Source organism: Dipodomys merriami, unplaced genomic scaffold, assembly GCF_024711535.1.
Source record: "Dipodomys merriami isolate MVZ:Mamm:240054 unplaced genomic scaffold, mDipMer1.0.p SCAF_30, whole genome shotgun sequence".
Classification (NCBI taxonomy): Eukaryota; Metazoa; Chordata; class Mammalia; order Rodentia; family Heteromyidae; genus Dipodomys; species Dipodomys merriami.
The window spans coordinates 910,233-922,546 of record NW_027204493.1 but is presented as its reverse complement, the minus strand read 5'-3'; the positions used below and the strand labels follow the sequence as shown (position 1 = coordinate 922,546).

At 46.2% G+C, this 12,314-nt stretch overlaps 1 protein-coding gene across 4 annotated transcripts in view; it reads right to left on the bottom strand.

Annotated features, from left to right (window-relative positions):
* Pdzd2 (PDZ domain containing 2) overlaps nt 1–12,314 on the bottom strand; it is a 362,844-nt gene that overhangs the window by 333,457 nt on the left and 17,073 nt on the right. The window contains exon 1 of one of the 4 annotated variants that reach the window (XM_070040971.1): nt 6,644–6,661. The exons of the other annotated variants lie outside the window; for them this stretch is intronic. The gene's annotated coding sequence lies outside the window, so the exon portion shown is untranslated. Of the gene's footprint in view, nt 1–6,643; nt 6,662–12,314 lie in introns of those variants that run through there. 4 annotated transcript variants of the gene reach the window in all.

Genomic DNA, 12,314 nt, shown 5'->3' with positions numbered 1-12,314 from the left:
AAGGCTGGACACAGTGGTGTGTATCTGTCATCCTCGCTACAGAAGGAGGTATAAATAGGATTACAGACTAGGCTGGCCCAGATAAAAAGCAACACCTATCTCAAAAATCACCAGGGCAAAAAGGGCTGGAGACATGGCTTACATGATAGAGCCTACCCAGCCTTTCAAATATAAAGCCCTGAGTTCAAATTCCAGTATTGCCAAAGAAGCTGATCAAGACTGGTAGATTTGAAGACACCAACTAAGGCCATCTGTGTCTGGTGAGTGAGGTCTTAATGGAAGGAACACCTATATTAGAATGCCTGCTTTCTTGGCTTGCTTCTGTTTTGGAATGTTGTGTTTTTTTTTTCCTACTCCATATAAAGTCTTTGGCACAAAGCTTGGCTCAGAACCACTGATCCTATTATTATAATTCCTTTGATGGGATTGGAAGCCCAGCAAGGCAGAAAGCTAAGAAAGCCCAAGCAGGGCAGCCTGGCCAGAGTGCTTCTAAGTTCTCTTTTCTGAGGGCGGGCACATCCTGCACAGTCTTTATCTCCGGTCAGAGTGTCAGAGCCAAGCCTGGAGGGCAGGGAGGAGGATCCATCAGTCCACCTGCTGCTAGTCTTCAGTCCACCTCCAGCCTGGACACAGCTGCATAGTGGGACGTGGGTCAACATCACCAGAACCAAATGGTGCATAGTGCCCTTTGACTGTTCATGTCCCTACACATACTGGGCTTGCTTTCAGGGGCATAGGCTACTCAGAGACAGGATCTGGGGTTTCTGGGTCTCCTGACCACTTTCTTTCTGTCCCTGTCTTTTGTCTCTGTCTCTGTCTGTCTCTCTCTCTCATGCTAGTACTAGGGCTTGAACTCAGGGCATTGAGCTCTCTTGTATTTTTTTTTCTCTCATTGCTGGCACCTACCACTTGAACCATGCCTCCACATACAGGCTTTGCTGGTTAGAGATAAAATCTTTCTGACTTTTCTGCCTGAGTTGGTTTCCAACCATAATCCTCAGATCTCTACCTCCTGAGTAGTGAGGATTACAGATGGAAGTCACTGATACCTGGCTGTGACCAAATACTCTCTGAATCTGTTCTCTCCATCCATTCTTTCTCCCGGTAACCCCCCCTCCCTTTATGCTATGGCATTCAGTTCTCCCATAGATGGTGGCACAGCATGGGATAGTGACTCGGTACCTTCTCGGGCTTTGACTCCCAAAGTGCCACATTTGAATCATCCACACCCCCTCCTCTGTACCAAGGACACAGCCGACTCTCCCTGGCCCCATTTGCACATGGACTTAACAGCAGAGACTTCACAGTGATTAAAGGAAAGTATGGAACTGGAGCTCACCATCCTGTACCCTCAACAAATAGCAGCCATAAACGGTTTCATGAATATGACTCACATATATTCCATCTGTCCCTAGGCTCTTTCCTTCTCCAACTTCCACATGCTATAAAAGTTCCCATCCAGGCCTTGTCCAGAGTCTGAAGCATCCATCTGCCCAGAGCTGGCCAAGTATGGCCTCGGCCTGGTCCCAGTCCCTCCTCTCCTGCAGCTTCTACCTGAGTCTAGACCCTTAACATCGCTCATCCCCTTTTCAATTGTCCTAGTCACTGGTTTCTAGACATGTGGATATTATAGACCAATAAAAAAATTGCAAGCTATTATTGGAACAAAACGTTTTTGCTAATAATATTAAGATACTAAATAAATATAACTGAAAAACACCATACTTCCATCCATGACAAGAGAGTCTAAGCTTCCAAATCTGAAAGTCCATTCATTGGTATTTAATATGAGTTTATTTAAGAAACTTCACAACTGGGCATCAGTGGGGCATATCTGCAATCCTGGCTCCTCAGGAGACTGAGATCTGAGTATTGGGGTTCAAAGCCAGCCAGGGCAGTGATCTCTCTGAGACTCTTATCTCCAATTAAACACTAAAAAGTCCAAAGTGGAGCTATGGTTCAAGTAAGAGAGTTCTAGCATGGGGCCAAAAAATTCAGGGACCGTATCAAGGCCCTGAGTTCAAGCCCTAGGACTGGCACATGCGCGCATGCACGCACACACACACACACACACACACACACACACACACACACAGAGCCAAAAAACTGCTGAATATATTCTCTCAGAAATGTATAGTGAGAAGAAAGACCCTCCTTCTGCCAACACACACACACACACACACACACACACACACACACACACACACACACACACACACACACACACACACACACACACCGCTTGTACTATAGGCCCCCACGACCTGCTGCTCCTCCTGCCCCCACACCAGAATGCCTGCTTCGGAGGACTTGCCCAGGATGGTAGCCTCTTCTCTCTCTTTTCTGACAACTTCTCCAACCTTCCCCACCAAAAGCATGTGGAAAAGGTCTCCTAAGAATTTTTACTGCTCCTAACAATAGGAAACAGACAATGGCTAAAAATAACAATGGGCAAAGTGACAGCACTTCCAAAAGACTGCAAAGAGTTTCATTAAGAGGAGAATTCCTGGGGTTCAGTGGTATGTAAAGAGAGTCCTCTCCAGCCCCATCTGCCTCCCAACTTCCCTGTTCTATCCCTTCATTGCAGCGGCTTCTGAGAACCACTTACTCAACCCCTCCCCCAGCCCTCTAGATCTCCTAGAATTTTAGGCCGTACACTACTGCTTCTGACTGTCCATGAAGAGGACTCCTGTCTTCCGTTTTTACCCCTTTAAAACTCAACATTTTATAAATACAAAACTAAAAAGGTACCATGTGGTACCAAGCACCAGTGGGTCATGCCGATACTCCTGGTTACTCAGGAGACTGAGAGCTGAGGATCACTGTTTAAAGCCAATCTGTGACACTCTTATCTCCAATTAATCACACACACACACAAAAAAGCCAGAAGTGAAGTCATGGATCAAATGGTAGAGCACTAGCCTTGAGCACACAAGCTCAAAGATAGCACCTAGACCCTGAGTTCAAGCCCCAGGACCCACATTAAAAAAAAAAAAAAGCCAAGTGGGTTCTCTGGGGACAATAAAGGTCCCACATCAGAGGATACAACTTGCTGCCACTCCTAGAGGAAGTCACCCATCCCTAGTCTAGCAGGGCAGAGGAGGCACAGTCACAGTGGGCCTGGGAGGGAGAGGAAGGGCCAGTCTCAGCCCTCATGAACCCAGGGAACCAGAGAGATTGCCCTTTCCAGAGCTTTCAAGGCCACCTGTGAGCCTGGCTCCATCCATGGCTCTCCACCCATGGAGAATGGCTTGCTTCTACTCAGTGCCTGGTCTACCAACAAGCAGCAGCATCGCGGCCCAGAAGTTCAACGGGCCATTCCTCCCATCTGTTGAATTCCAATCTGCATTTTGGCCTCCCAGTTGGCCTTCCACAGATTTTCTTTTTCTTTTCTTTTCTTTTTTTTTTTGGTCCAGTCGTGGGGCCTGAACTCTGGGCCTGGGCGCTGTCCCTCAGCTCTTCAGCTCAAGGCTAGCGCTTTACCACTTGAGCCATAGAGCCACTTCCGGCTTTTTTCTTTTTGTTTATGTGGTGCTGAGGAATCGAACCCAGGGCCTCAGGCATGCAAGGCAAGTGCTCTACCACTGAGCCACCTTCCCAGCCCCTTCCACAGATTTTCTTGGAGCTCCACGGAGGGAGGGAGCCCTGGCTATCACAGTGGTTGCCCAAGAGCACAGCCTTCATCCATCCTCAGCTTCTTTCCTTCCAGTGACACTTCTTCAGGGTCTGCTTTTGGGAAAACCAAACTAGGACAATTTGCTCACGGCTGGATTCCCAATGTTTAGCCATTTCTGTGACACACACACACACACACACACACACACACACTTATGGGAGTTAAAGACCTTAAATGTCTCAAAAAAATCCAAAGGCAATAGGAATTTAAAACAAACAAACCCACAAACATTCTCTCCCCCCACCATGATCTGAGTGATAGAAGATGTCAGAACACCTGTATGCTTCTTCTTGATTTTTGGTCAAAACACAGGGAGGAAGAAAGGAAGGGAAAAGAGAAGAAAAGAACAGTCCATCATTGACAGAAACCATTTAATTTCTAATTAACACATAGGAAATATGAGGAGATCTCAGTGGTTATTAGCCCCAGCTCTGGAATCTGGTAGTATTGGGTGTGAATTCCTACACCTGTTGCTTCTTAGTCTCCTCAAGCCTCAGTTTTGTTACCTGTAAAATAGGAATGGTTACCCAACCTGTCTGTGAAGAATTCATGAGACAAAGGATTTAGTATATCCCTGGCTCAGAATAAATTTCCAATGAATGTCCTCAATGTTATTATTGTTAGTACTATTATTGCACTGCCTAGTTTAGGCAGCCAACATGTTTATTCAAGTGACAGATAGGAGCAGAACACCAGCTACATAACGGATACTCAACAATTATTGCATGAACCAATAAAAGAATAATCCAGAAGTAGGATTGAGGATCTAAGAGATCTGTAACCCTTCCTTTTTCTTTTCCTTCTTTCCTTCCTTCCTTCTTTCTTTTCTTTCTTCTTTCCTCTCCTCCCCCCCCCCCCACTCTCTGGCAAATACTCATACAAACCTCTTTCTATTCTTGAGCCACAGTGCTGTGTGGATGTGGGAAACACCATCTGAAGTTCTATCTGTAAAACTTACATCCGCATTAGGCCATCTCTGGGTTCCCTTTCAGCCCTTACTGGAGATGCTCCCCCAGCGTGGGGCCGTAGGGGTGAGAGCCTGTCCACACTGCAGGTTAGGCCAGAGCGGGCAGCCACTGCTTGTCCTGCCTGACGACAGTGGGGCTAGATCACTTTTGGCTGAGAGGAGATGACTTGCGCATTGCCAGATGCCCAGCAGAGTTCCTGGCCTCTCCGCACTGCTGCCACATCTAGCAAATGGCAGAATGTCTTCAGCCATTGCCAAATGTCCCTTAGGGTGATAACAGCCAGGTGGAGAAATGATAACCCACAGACAGGCACAGCCCCCGGTCCAATCCCAGCCCCACACACGCAACAGCCTCTCTTGCTTTGGTTGGTCTGTTGTTTTTTTTTTTTTTTTTTTATCAGGTCTACTTTTTATCAGAATGGCCCTGGAAAAATCTGAAGTAACTCTTACCTTTTCTCCTAGGTAACCTCTTCCCTCATGTCCTTCATTCTCCACTGAGCTTCATTAAAAAGCTCTTTGGAAACAACCAAACATTCACTGCAGATTTAGAATTCTTTTGTTTCCCCTAGCCTATCATTAGGCATATTTGCCTGCAAATAAGATGGATGTTTTTAAAGCTCATGTACTCACAACCCCAGAACATAATCCTCTCCCGGCTTATCCCTCTCCAATTATGACATTAGGAACAGCAGGAGACCCAAACTCCAAAACCTAAATGATCCTGACATGCAAATATGTCATAAAACCCAACAAAGGCAGATTTCAAAGGGCTTATCAACAACACAGCTACTGTTAACTGTGACCAGACAGGACTGAGACTTTTCCAGGCCATGGTCAAGGTTGCTGTACAATGGCACATGAGGCACAAGTCTCTGCTAAGGTCAAGCAACCTCACTAGGCTTGACTGCTCGCTGCCAAGCAGAAAGAAATGTTCATCAACTTACAAATGGTTTTCTCTAAATGATTGGCTTGAGTTCCTCTTGCATCCTTCCTTTATACCAAAAAAGAAGTTCTTGTACAAGCTGGCCACAGATCTCTAGAGTCAGGGATGGCACACTGGCCAATCAGGAGTCAGGGATGGCACAATGGCCAATCAGGGGTAAGCTGAGGCAGGGCAGGGCAGGGCTAGGGAGACTCAGAGGAAAGAGAAGGAGGCTGGGTTCTAGTGAGCAGCTACTCTGTGCCTCTCCACTAGCCCTGCTGGTGCACCTGCTCCCAGGTTCTTGGCACTTGTCCCTTCTCTGCAACTCCCCTTCCTCCTATCAGTGCCCACCTGGCTCCATGTACCCCACGCAGACTTCCCTCACCACGATTTGAAGCAAGGTCCTTCACACTCCACAGCCCTCTACTGCTCAGCTTTTATTGTTGTTGTCATTACTGCTTTTCAAGAAGCACTTCGCTCCTGGAAATTTTCTTCTATAAGCTTTAGTCGGTTTGTTCTGTGTCACTCTCTCCTGAGAAAGAGAACACCATGTGAGCCATGGGTTTGAAGTGTCTTATTGGCCCCTGAATTCCTAATAGAAGACTTAGAAGAGTGCCAGGCATGCGGTAGATGCTGTCAGTTGTTTGTGACTGGAACTAGTGAATGAATGGAGGTCTGGGCTTGGACTGCCTGAGGCAGGAGAGGCTGGAGGTCCTGAAAGGCCACCAACCTGTCTGACCTTAGAGATTTACCCCTACCTTGGGTACTTTGCCTTCAGATGCATCCTCAAAACAAAACTACAGCACACTGGCCTAGCCTGTGGCTTCTTTAGAAAACCAAGCCTTTAGACTGAAGTGGGTATGAAGAGAGACAGACAGACAGACAGATAGACAGACAGACAGATAGACAGACAGACAGACAGACAGACAGACAGACAGGCCTATAGCTTTTAGTCCAGAGCCAGTGGGGTTAGCACCATCCCCTTCCTCACCAATCCGGCTAAGTGTTCTTCTGAAGGCATCCAGTTCACCAGTCTATTTTTAGGTAATAGAAACCTCAACAACAAAAGCAGCCTCACCTCATAAATGCAGGGTTTCCAGGTCCTTGCATGTATGAACTTGTCAAAATAATCGCAAAGGCACTTTTCCTGAAAATCGTTAAAAATAATTAGTATGAAAATCCTTTTTGCATAAGGAGATAAGGTCAGCTGCAGGAGAGACATGCTCCTTTCTTGCTCGCCCCCCCAATTAAGACCCCATGTCACGTCCCTTTGTAAGATGTGGGGCCTGGTGGGACAGGAGGATGCATTCTACAATCCCTTCCACCCTGGAGGGTTCCACTCTCCCTCCAGCTTGGGCTTCAGCCTGAGGCTGGCTGGCACTTCCTCTCTGGTGGACGGACACAGTCCCTGAGCGGAGGCTCTGTGCCAATGTAGGTGGTAGGTGGAAAAGCTCCCCATTCAGTCTCCAGAAAGGAACACTGGGGACTAAGCCATGAGTTCAACTGCTATAAGTGTAGGCCACTGAGAGACCAGCCTTCTCCTCCGGCCGTCCCTCCCCCTCCCAAGGGCATCCATGTTCCCTTCCTCACTCTTTACTTCTTATATTCTTGTTTGAATTTGGGGAGCGGGCGGGGGGGGAGGAGTGGTACTGGGACTTGAACTCCAGGCCTGAGCACTGTCACTTAGCTTTCATCACTAAAAGTTAGCCCTCTACCACCTGAGCCACAAATCTACTCCTGGCTTTTTGTTGGTCAGGCTGGTATTGAACTGCGATCCTCAGTTCTCAGTCTCCTGGTAGCTCCGACGCCAGGTGTGAGCCAGCAGTGCCTCGCTTTCCTGTCCTTATGTTTCTTTGGCTCCCTTCTAAGTGCTGAAGTTCATGCCCCGCAGGACTTGGAATTGATTGGCAGAAGTGGCTTCCAAGGGCTCTCAGTCTCCAGTATATCAACATTTCCCTGTCCTGCTTTCAAGAAGGCCATGCCTACAAAGTGCATTTATGAGTCCAAACAAGGCTTCTAGCTTTGGGGAAAATGCCTTCTAACTTTAACCCTGATATAATACCGACTTTGCTAGAGTAGGGGAAGGAAGAGCAAGAGAAAGGAGCAGACAGGAAAAATCATGTGCAATGGTGTGAAAGACACAGAGACAGGATGGGGAGCTGAAATGAAAGAAGGCAACAAATCAGATTAGGTCTTATCTGCTTGTCTCTTATCTGCTTGTACAGCATCTCAAGTACATCTCAAGGACACTCCTTCCAGCCAGGTACAATAGGAACCAGCAACAAACAGATTCATCATGGGCTGTGTTTCCCAACACTGACACAGGACTATGACTGTCTGTTCTCACTGCTGAAATGTGGGTAGCAGGGCTAGGTACTGCTTCCTAGTCCTGGCACCTCAGAGGTACATGCACCTTCTCCCTACCATCTCTTATGTTCCTCCTACTAGTGGTGTGTGTGTGTGTGTGTGCGCGCGCACTCGCACGAGCGTGTGCACACACACACACAGACATACACCAATTCTGGGACTTAAAGTCAAGGCCTGGGTACTGTCCCTTAGCTTTTTCACTCAAGCCTGACACTCTACTCCTTGAACCAGAGCTCTACTTCCAGGTGTTAAGAGTCTCATGAACTTTTCTCTCTGGGCTGGCTTCAAACCCTGATCCTCAGATCTCAGCCTTCTAAGTAGCTAGGATTACAGGCATTAGCACCTTTTTGTGGTGTGAAATTAATATAAACTTTCACCAAAATATGGAAGTCCAATGGTTCTGGCAGTGATCATTATGCTAATGTATAGACCAAGTGATCTTTATTTATTTAATCTAGGTAGATGTCCCATTAAGTCATCAACAGCGGGCAAAAGGGGTCTACTATTCAGTACACACTTGTGGAATGAGAATAGTTAATCTTGTTAGGAGAGCTCAAGTCTTTTTTTTTTTTTTTTGCCGTAGAACATTTTCTTTGCCAAAGGTCATGTGTAAACAAGCCCTTAAGTCTCTACACCAAAGCCACATGCCAGTCATGGTCAAACTTGCTCTGGCTGCTGTCTTGTGATTCATATGACAGCAGAGACCATCCGAGGAACAAATCTGTTTGGTTCTATTGCCCAGCCTGGGTATCACCCAGAGCCGGATACCACAAAAGAAAATTGGAATAGGAAAGAAAAAGTCATCAAGAAAAATAGTCCAGATTTCTCATGATCTCACCCATGAGTCAGATTTGCGTTTGGGATAACAACTCACTGAATAGACCAGAACAGTCTGTCTGCAAGATATCGGTCTGCCAATTTCAACAGCACAGAGAAGGTACACTTTTTAAATTGGCTTAAAAGGACAAATTGAGTGCACTTGTTTATTTTTTTTCCCAAAACAAAAAACCAAAACCTTCCAAGGTAAAGCAGTCTCTCTGTCTAAAAATAGATCTCTTGGACATTAAGCTATAATTTTCTTTTAAACAGTGAACTCCAAGTATCTGTACCTTGCCATTTGGGGCCATAGGGGAAAGTCCCAAGAGTCCCAAAAGTGACCCTTGGAAAGTTGCTTTGTCTCTATGGTCCTCTGAGGACCAGGTGGGCCTGAGGAATAAATCCTGCTTAGTGGCAAAGCGTGTTTTGCCAATCTTTTACTATCTATAAAGCGTATTCCTAACAAAACCGATATTTTTTTATCCTGTGTAGCCTCATTTAGAGGAACTTATACATCTGGGACAGGTGAGATCCAAGCCACTGTCCATGTGAGAGGGTCTTAGGAGTGGGAGACAGGAAATAATAAACAGTGCCCTGGGCCAGAATGTCTGTGTACAACCCTCACTCCCCCATCTCTTTGGTGGTGAGAGATGGTGGGCCTTTGTGTTGACTGGGTCCTAAGATCTCAGCTCTCATGATAGGAACTAGTGTTCTTTGTGTGTATGGGAGGGGAGGTGGTCTGTAGTAGGGCTTAAACTCAGGGCCTGAGTACTGTCCCTGTTCTTTTTTGCTCAAGGCTAGCACTCTACACTTTGAGCCATATCACCACTTCCAATTTTCTGGGGGTTAATTGGGGATAAGGGTCTCATGGACTTTCCTTCCCAGGGCTGGCTTTGAACCACAATCCTCAGATCTCAGACTCCTGAGTAGCTAGGATTACAGGTGTGAGCCACAGGTTCCAAGCAGAATTAATACTCTTATGCAAGAGACCCCACAGAGAGGCCCCTTCCTTCCTGTGAGGACCACCAGGAGGACATGTTCTATGAACCTGAGAAACAGTCCTCACCTAACACAGGACCTGCCGCTCAACGACCTTGGACTTCCCACCTCCACAACAGTGAGACAGAAGTTCCTATAGTTGATGAAGCACTCCCTTATGCCAGATAGGACAAAGGCAGACATCATGTGGACTACAACACTTATCCTAATTGTGTAAGGACATTTTCTTTTTAGAGACTAAGGAGACTTTTAGGAATGACTGCCATCATTTTCTTCAGTCCTGGAGGACTGAGTTACCTCCAGTCCCAAAGCGAGAGGCAGTGTCTGGATGAGAGCATTGGACCGGCTATTCAACCCAGCCATCTTTTCTTCCCACCCACCTCCTCCCTCTCCCACTATGTACCTTATACAGATTTTGCCTCTGGAGCTCTAAAAATAAACAATGAAATAACAGAGAGAATAGCAGGTTATTTCGATCTGTCTTTAGGGTAAGAAATTATTGCTGGGTTTTAATTACTCAGGCCTTGCCTACCCCGGGCCCACAGACTGAGGAAGCTCTGTGCCTTCGAACAATAAGGCTAGGATCCAGTGAAGGATGGAGAAATGGATAAAGGCGTCGTACATCTTGGAGGCTGTAAGGGAATAAGTTCTCCTTAGAGTTCTGAGAATGGCGGCTAAGGAACACTACAAAAATAACCACTCACAATTTATCTGCAAGCTGAGGCCTACAGCTTGGGTTTCAGAATTTGACTCCACTATCCATTAAGACGCCTTTCCTCAGCTGTTTTAATTAGACCTCTGCTTCCTACCAGAACAATGTAAAAGATGCACAAAGTTAAAAGGAAGTCAATATTTGCACATGTATTTGAATAGACATTTGCATAGACATTTGCATATAGATCCTTTTCATAATTCAAGTTTTCCCAATATATAACATCTCCCTTTCTCTCTAGCATGTAACCGAAAATCCAGGATGGATCCTCTATCTACACATCATCACAAGCAAGGCTGTTATTTTAGTCACAGCCAGGAGGCTCTGAAGCTAGGACCTGCATTTAATTAAAAGCCCTCCTAAGTGAAGGGAAGAGTTAATCCTTTCTCCCATGTTTCTTTCAAAGCCTCTGGAAACTGGTGGGGCGGTAGCCTATATAGAAAATTGCATTGGGCATTTGTTGAAATGGAGGGGAACTGTAACATGCCAACAAACACGGGGACATATTTTAGGAGAATCAGGCTCTGAATTTAAGCTCTGGATCAAAGAATTGCTCTATTCTATTATTCTCAGAGGTTTAATTGTACCAATGAGGATATACAGCTGACTGCATTCAATTGAATTGAAGTTTATCTCTAATGCTGAATGGAAGGCAGTGGCTTACTAAAAACAGCAGGCTTTGGGGAGACCATGTCTTCCTGCAAAGTCTGACTATCCAGCTGGATCACTGTAGGAACAGTAGTGGTCCACCTGAGCTTTGGTTTCTCATCCTTAAATGAGGCTAGTAATCTATCGGGAAGCCTGCGTGAATGGCGTAGACAAAGTACATAGAGGGAACTTACCAGCTACTGAATTAAATCTCAGTTGGTAGAGGCATTAGAAATCCTCCAGCCCAACCTTGTGACATCAGTCCTGCAGACCCTGCTCAACACCTGCAGGGAAAAGAAGCTCCAAAGCTCCTCATGTTCTTGTGTCTGTTGGAACCAGGTATATTGGAGAACACTGTGAGAGACTTTCTCTAGCCCTTAGTCAATGCTTTGCTCTTGTTCTGGCCTTTGGACCAGAAGTAGGTTTTGGTGGTCCTATACAAAAAAAAGCCACTGGAATACTTTATGTTGGTCATGCAATGGTTTGTACCATAGAGAAGCAAGGGATGCATCCAAATTTTGAATCTGGGGCACAGGTGGTTGAGCAGGGGATGCCACTGGCCAACTTCAGAAATAGAAGAGAAGGAGAAAGGTCTAGGGGGAAAGTGAAAAGCTATTATTTGGGGCATGTTGCTTTCAAGGAACTGAGTCACCTAGACAGAGTTGGCAGGGGGGCCACCTCTGGATCTACAGCTCAGGAGGAGGTAGGGGCTGAAGGCACAGATGTGGAAGTGAGCTGAAAACCTGTCTCAAAGTTCCTGGGGGTGGGGAGCAGAGATAAAGACATGAAAGATTAAGGGACCAAGTATAAAACTCAATCAAAAGCATCCAAGGGGTTAGGAGGATTGTTGGAAAGATTAATTAAAGGCTCCATGAAGAGGAGCCTAGAGAGAAGATTGAGGAGTAGCTGAAGAGATAGGGATGAGTCCCAGCAGGGAAATGGAGTCAGAGAAGTTGGGAGAACAGTGTCTCATAATGGAAGGCAATGTTGAAAAACTCCTACTGGATTCGCTGTGAGAGGCTCAGGGGGGATGGGCGTGGGAGTGGTAATTAGACTGCATAGTCCATTGAGGAATTAATGAGAGATTAGAGAAGTGAAGACAGCCAATAGAGACCAATTTTTCAAGTAACTTGGTTGTTGAGCATATAGGACACAGGGGTCTTAAGGAGTGGGGAGGTTGGAACAGGATGAAGACAAGATGCTCATA